We start from the raw sequence: 7,109 nt of genomic DNA, 5'->3' as shown, positions 1-7,109 counted from the left end.
GTACCCAGGACCTTGAGCAACAGCGATCCCACAAACAGGTTTGCCTTTGCTTAGCAGGGATAACCCAGACCATCTTACCCTACATATTCTTCATGCACACCATGGGGACTTTATCCCCTTTTATAGTGTGTGGCAGTTTCAATTGGGCAGGGCCAGCATGTTTGGTAGACCCCCTAGAGTTAACTAACCACATGGCCTCTGCTAAATGTGTACCCGAATGTTTGAGGCTCCCACCACTCAGCATTGAGAGTGGTCTCAGTGTAGTCTTTAGCACACCATTCTACCACAATTTTCTGGAGGCAGGTGCGTGGTGGGGGCTGTGATACACCCACTCAGTGCTGTGCTCTTTGGCCCAGGTGTCTAGGAGCTTTTTTCAGAAAAAAAAATACAGAAAAAGATCCCCTGTAACCCCGACTCCAAAACCCCTGTGGTCAACCTCAAATCTTCCCTGGTGCTTTCTGCCAGAGACTCCAGCTAGAGCCATTCTCCCAGGCTGCAGTGTAGAGAACATTCTTTATGTCTGGACCTGCCTGGAGTGGCTCAAGGGCTACTGTGTAGTCTGTTTCCTGATTGATCTGTTTGAGGGCTTGTCGCTGCTCAGGACCCCATTGGAAATTGTTTCTCTACCAGGCCCTCTGACAGAGGAGGCTTACAATCACATTGTAATTTGGAATATGCATCCTCCAGAAGCCCACATTGTGTTTCGTTTTTGTTAACTGGTGGAGACATAACTATTGTTTTGTTGATCACATTTATTGGCACCTGCTGACACCCATCTTGCCATTTTATTCTTAAAAACTACATCTCCTGTGCAGGTCCCCTGACCCTACTTCACTTTACAGCAAAACCAGCATTCAGAAGGACTGGACTATTTCCCTCCCTTTCTCAGAAACTTCCTCTGCTGTGTTGTCCCATTCGATGACATCATCAATATATTGGCAGGCGCCCCATGCTCCACCCTGTTCCGGTGCAGTCTGGATCAGCCCACAGCTGTGTTTCCACCCCTGGGGCAGTCAATGCCAGGTGTACTGGCTGCTGTGGAAGCAAACTGTGGCTGCACTCTGCTGCCAAAGGGATCGAGAAAAAATGCACCGGCTTTATCAGCTGCGGCATAACCCTTGGCTGCCTTTGACTCCAGTCCATACTGAAGTTCCAGCACGTCTGGCATGGCAGCACTCATGGGCAGTGCGACTTCATTCAGGCCACAGTAATCTACTGGCAGTCTCCACTCTCCATTAGGCTTTCACACTGGCCATACTGGCCTGTTGAAGGGGGCATGGGTTCTGCTGATCACTCCCTCCCTCTCCAGTTGACAAATCCTGGTGCAATATTGCCACCAGCACAATTGTGGTAGCACTTGGCACCTGTTGTTCTTTGACCCTCGGCAACCCCACAACAGAACAGTACTCCAAGAGCCCTGGCAAAGTAGACAATTGTTCCATTTCCTTTGTTTCCAAGGCAGCTATGCCAAAAGCCCACCAGTATCCTTTTGGATCCCTCTCCTGAGTTAGCCTGTACCCAGTATGCACTGAGCCTCTGGGCCAGTAACAATTGTGTGTTTTTCCCAGTCATTCCCAGCTACACTTGCTTGAGCCTCCAGCAGAGTCAACTGTTGGGATCCCCCTGTCACTCCAGAAATACAAATGGGTTCTGCCCCTTCATGGCTCGATAGCATTAGGGTACACTGGGCACTGGAATCCACTTGTACTCCTATGGATCTGATGTACCAGGCCACCAGATCCACACGGTCTAATAAACCTGGTTGTCCCTCTCCTCCCCTTGGTTGGAAGCAGGGCCCTTCTAATTTGGCTGATAGTATTCATTACTCACTTCTTGTAAAAATAACTTAGAAGTCCCTTCAAAAGGACAATAAGTACAACCAGGCCTCCCATTTGGTCTAGGGAACTTCTTGCTAGAAACTGGAATGACATTTTTCCTACAAGGATCCCCTTCTGTGATTTGTTTTCCCTTGCAGCTCATATACATTTGCCTGCCTCTAGGGTTGAGGTAGGTTTACTACCCCACTTCCTCCATGATCATACAGGTAAAACCACAGGGTGCCTCATGGTGTGTACCTTCTATATCCTCTCTCTTGAGCAGAGTAATGCTTACTGATACCAGACCATACAGGTGTGGAATAGGACATACTCTCTTCGAGTTGCTGGCCCTTCTAGGACAGTTTCTCCACAGCCAGGATGAGGCTGAGGAAGACTTTCTTTGTATTGCCAGTTGGTCAGCCACTTCACCCATGGTTGGTGCCTCTTCACCTTTCTAGATCACCTTTCTAGCTCACTACTGCCAATGAGCTGGTGTATAATGATGGTGCACTCTGTACAAGCTTCAACCACATAGGTCAAGTATACTGGACATCATCTGGATCCATAGGTAACTGTGTGTTATCCAGATCAGAACACAGAACAAACCATCTCCCCACAGCTAATTCCCTCAGGAACTGGATAACTCTCTCCATTGTGGTCTGCTTGTCTGGAAGACATATATCATCTTCGCTGAAGGGCTGTATTTCCCTCACACTTGACAGAAGTTGCCTCCAGAGGCTGAGTTTGTGTCCCTTTTCCAATTGCTTTGTCAATGTCCCCATCCCTAGACAGGGATCCTAGCTGCTTGCACTCCCTACCCTCTAATTTGAGGCTACTGGCCCCGTTATCCCAGCATCAGAAAAGTAGCAATGTTCTCACCTGCATGGCAGCTAACATATTTTTTCATAGCTCACAACTCACTCAGGGACAGGGATCAGGTGATACCTCTGGTTCTGCCTCTTTCTCCTGTTCTCGTCATGGTCCTGGTTCACTGTCATCCCTTACTAAGTGAACTGATTTTTTGTGCATTTCTTTGTCTGTGTAGGGGGACTGATACCAGTATGGGTTGTTTTTTTGGCTCTGCTGTGGTGCCTGGCACCAGGGATGGAGTAGCCACAGCGCCTGTCCATCTGTTCTCCCTCTCTTCTCCCTGAGGGTGCTGCCGACTATCAAGCAGTGTTTGGCAGATGCTGGCCGTGGCCCAGCACAATGCAGTGAGCTGTGCCTCTTTGCAACAGCCACAGCACTTTCACATATTCTGTCCCTTTATCGGGGTCCTGTAGTTGCTCAGAAGTGAAGTTCCAAACCATTGGCAGTGAGAAGTTCTCAAGATACCTGCCTATATATTCCCACATGCCATGCCATCCCTGACTAGCCAGCCTTGGGGCAGATCCCTGGGTGGTATTCTTAAAACAGCTTTTTGTAATTCTAAACAAGACCTGAAACACATGGAGGAAACACAGTAATTGAAACATGCTGGCTTGAACATCCCAGGGTATTCAAAATTCTCAAAAGCTGCTGTAACCAGCCTGAAAGGAAAAGGGAAGGTGAAAGAGCAGGAGAAAGTATATCCCCAGCCTCCATCCTGTCTTCCCCATAGACTGGGTGTGACTATTAATTCTGAGACATGCCATCCAAAGTACAGGCATGACAGCAGTGCCACATCCAGATATCAATTTAACCTCATGGCCGGGGATGTTATCAGATCATGAGTCAGTATTATATAGTACAGCAAGATGAGAATCCTGACCCCCATCCCAGAGGTGACAGCGCAGCAGGGAACACATACAGCAAGTACAGGCTTACATGCCACAGCCACGTGAACAAACAAAACACCATGGTGATCGGTGACTGTTTGACTAACATAATAAATGTGTATGACAACTTGGTTTTAACATACTGCTATCGGATCTGTCATTATCTCAGCCTTCCTGGTCCTGTGCTGAGCACCAAAAAACGACTGTTGTGGTTTAGCCCCGACATGTGCTGGGCACCACATGGCTGCTCATTCAAAAAAAGGAAGAAAAAAAGGTAAAACCCATGGGTTGGGACAAGGACAGTTTACTAGGAGAGCAAACGGAAGGAACATAACACCACTACCACCAGTAATAAAAGAATGTACAAAGTGGGTGGTACACAATGGAATTTGCTCACTGTCCAAAACCTGACATCCAGCCAGTCCCCAAGCAGCGATTCCCCCTCCCCTGCCAGCTCCCCCCCTTGCACACTGAGCATCCCTTTGGCTAGATTGGGTCAGCTGTCCTGGCTCTGTCCCATCCCAGCTTTTTGCGACAATTAACTCTATCCCAGCCAAAAAACCAGGACAACTACACTGCTCCATGAAACATACCAGCTGGCAAGTGGTCACAGCATTTAGCCAGGTAAAGTGACTGACAGTGTAACAGACCAGATTCTGAAAGTGTAATCTCTGTCAAGTTTTCAGTATCAGCACAATGCTAAGCTTCTTGTGTCTCCTAAACTCTAAGGTGTCTCCTCTTTTCCTCCCCATCCTTTTCTTCCTAGTGTACCTTAACAGAACCCCACCTGCAGTTACTGTGAAGCAGTAACTGCAAGCATTCCACCCATCACCTTGCATCTGCCGCCTCAATAAGCTGGACAAGATAGTGCTGAGTCTGCTGCGAGGGAGACACATGGTCCCCGTTTAGGAGAGTCCATCCAGTCCCTGAGTAGGTAAGAGGACTATTTAAGTGTCAGTGTCTCTGGAATCGTTTAACAGCTGCAACTCATGCGGTTCCACTCAGCGCCAAGCGAGGTGCTGACACAGCAGTGGTGGATACAGACAAAACCCTGATGTAGGACCCACAGACCTGAGCGTGATGCTCTCCCAGTGGCTTTTCTGTCCCAGCTCGGAAACCCCTACGGGCAAGGCTGTGACCCAGCCCACCGGACTTTGGGGGAAAAAACCACCAGGCACCGCGGCCAACCCCGGCCCCCGGGCCAGCGCTCTCCCCTCCGCCGCGGCACTCTGCCGGCAGCCGGGGGAGCACGGCGGATGCCCCAGGGACCTGCCGTCCCGGAGCTCTGACTGCCCCGGGAAGGCACGCTGCCCCGTCCCCTCCCTGGCCGGACCGCCGAGCCGGTCTCTCTCCCAAGCCTCGCTCGCAGGAAGGACCCTGAGCCGCAGCCTGCCGGTGGCCGGCGAGCAGCTCGGCTCCCGGGCTGTAACGGAGCAGGGCGCTCCAAACGCCCTGCTCCCCGGGCTGCGGAGACGCCTCGGGGCCGCCCGACAGAGCCGCGCCGGGAAAGTCAGTCCTGCGCCGCCGTCCCTGAGCGCGGCGCGCTCCCGAACGCCGGCGAGGACGCGCCTTCGTCCCCTCCTGCGCGCTCCCGGCGGCAAGGGCTGACCGAGCCGCGCAGCGCCCCCCTTCCCTTCCCTTCCCTGCCCTGTTCTGCCCTGCCCTGCTCTCCCCTCCCCGCTGCCGGGTCCAGCAGCTGCCCTCAGCGCTCCCCCGCTCTCGGCCCGCAGGGGGTCGGGCTGCGCGCACACGTGTCCCCGCCCCCTCCCGCACTCACCCGCCGCCCTGTACGTGATGCCCCCGTCACAGGGGGTGGGGGGGATTGGGCCGGGCGGAGCCGCACGTCGGCTTCACGTCAGCGCTGATGCAGCCGCGCCGCTACGGGGGCGCTGAGGAAATGGCGTCTGCGGCGACTCCCAGCCCCAGCGGCCGCGGAAGGAGGAGGAGCCGGGGCTTAGGCGGCTCCACCGATTGGCTACGGGGCGCCCAACGGCTGGAGCGTTGACCAACCGCCGCCACGAGGTTGCCGGCAGCGTCTCTCATTGGCTGGGGGGCGGGACGAGGTGCGCGGAGTGGGGGAGGGGCGGGCTCCGGCGCTACTGGGGGGAGGGCGGCGGCCGGCGGCCGGTTGGGCTCCTGGCGCAGGTCGTTGTGGGGAACGAGCCGCTGTTTCTCAGGCCGGGGCGCCCTCGGCGGTCAATCGGGGAGGGCGGCCACGCACCTCGGGTGGGGGTTGCGCTCGGGGCGTGCGATAGCAGGGGCGCGGTGCCGCCCGAGCTCCGCCGATAAGAGCCCTTGGCTGGGCCGCGGCGGAGGGGACTCCCCGCCGAGGCCGGGCTGGGGAAGGGGGCACCGCGCGAGCCGCTGGTTGTCGCCTCGGCGGCGCCGGAGCAGCGAGGTACAAGGGAACTTGCCGAGGCAGCAGCGGGCGGCGGCGGGCGGGACAGGCAGCCCGCCGAGCCGGTGCTGGCTTTCACGTTCCCCTTGCGCCCCTTGTTCCCCACCGCGCGTTGCTCCTTTGGAAGCGGGACACGCGCTTTGCCTGTGTCCGGCGGCACGGATCGGAAGCTGCCAGGCGGGGACGGGCGGGAGCTGCGTGCGCCCCGCTCCGCTCGCTGCCGCGGGATGCGTGCGAATGTCATGAGTCATGTTTGGTCTGTACCGTGTGTTTGAGCAGCCCCGTTCCGGGAAACAGAGGGCCTGTGTTCTCGGCGTTAATGGTGTTAACACGCCAGTAAAGCTTCGGCCCTGCGTTCTGTTGCTAGCGGTGTTTTAACCTCGGGTGTCTCACCGCCCTTCGGTGCCTCGCAGAGCAGCTTCAGAAGGGGTTGTACTGCTGCGTATGGTAAATCACACGTCTCTACGTCACTCCACTGGCCTTCTGAAGCTGTGTAATGTATTCACCCGTTTTTCTGTGTTTTTTTTCTGTGGGAAGCTATTCGGTAGTGTGCTGCGTAAGAGTGAAACCCCTGAGCTAACTTCACACGACTCATTGTGACTGAAGAATTGGAGGATGTGTGTGTCAGGATTGGTAATACATCTGTACAGGTCAAACAGTCAGTCTTATTCAGAGTGAAGAAAACCTAGGTATTCATTTCCTGTGTTTGAAAAAAAAGCCAAATAACTCTGATCTTCGACTTTGGGGGAGACTAATTACATTTATTTGCAAAGGTTTCTGCCTTTAAGCGCTTGTTCATGTGCCTCACAGAAGTTATTTAACACAGCTATCAAAATCACAATCCACTGCAAAGAATGCAAAGTTTAAGATGTCTCTATTGCTTATGCAAGTCTTCAGTTTTCATCCTACATTTCCTTTGTTGAAATACTGAACAACATCCCCTTCCTGTTTTGAGTTCTGTTTCCCTCCTTTTGCTTGTTGCATATATTTTATCTTTTTTTTTTTTTTTCACAGTTTTAGGTGGGAGTTTCTTTTCCCACCATTAATAACCCATCTGGTTTGACAGCTGACTGTTAGGGACAAAATTATTAGGCAAATTCATCAAAATATGTTTCCTAAAAAAAGCCCCTCCCAGTC

Source organism: Gallinula chloropus, assembly GCF_964237585.1.
Source record: "Gallinula chloropus genome assembly, chromosome: 2".
Taxonomy (NCBI): Eukaryota; Metazoa; Chordata; class Aves; order Gruiformes; family Rallidae; genus Gallinula; species Gallinula chloropus.
This window is presented reverse-complemented; position numbering follows the sequence as displayed.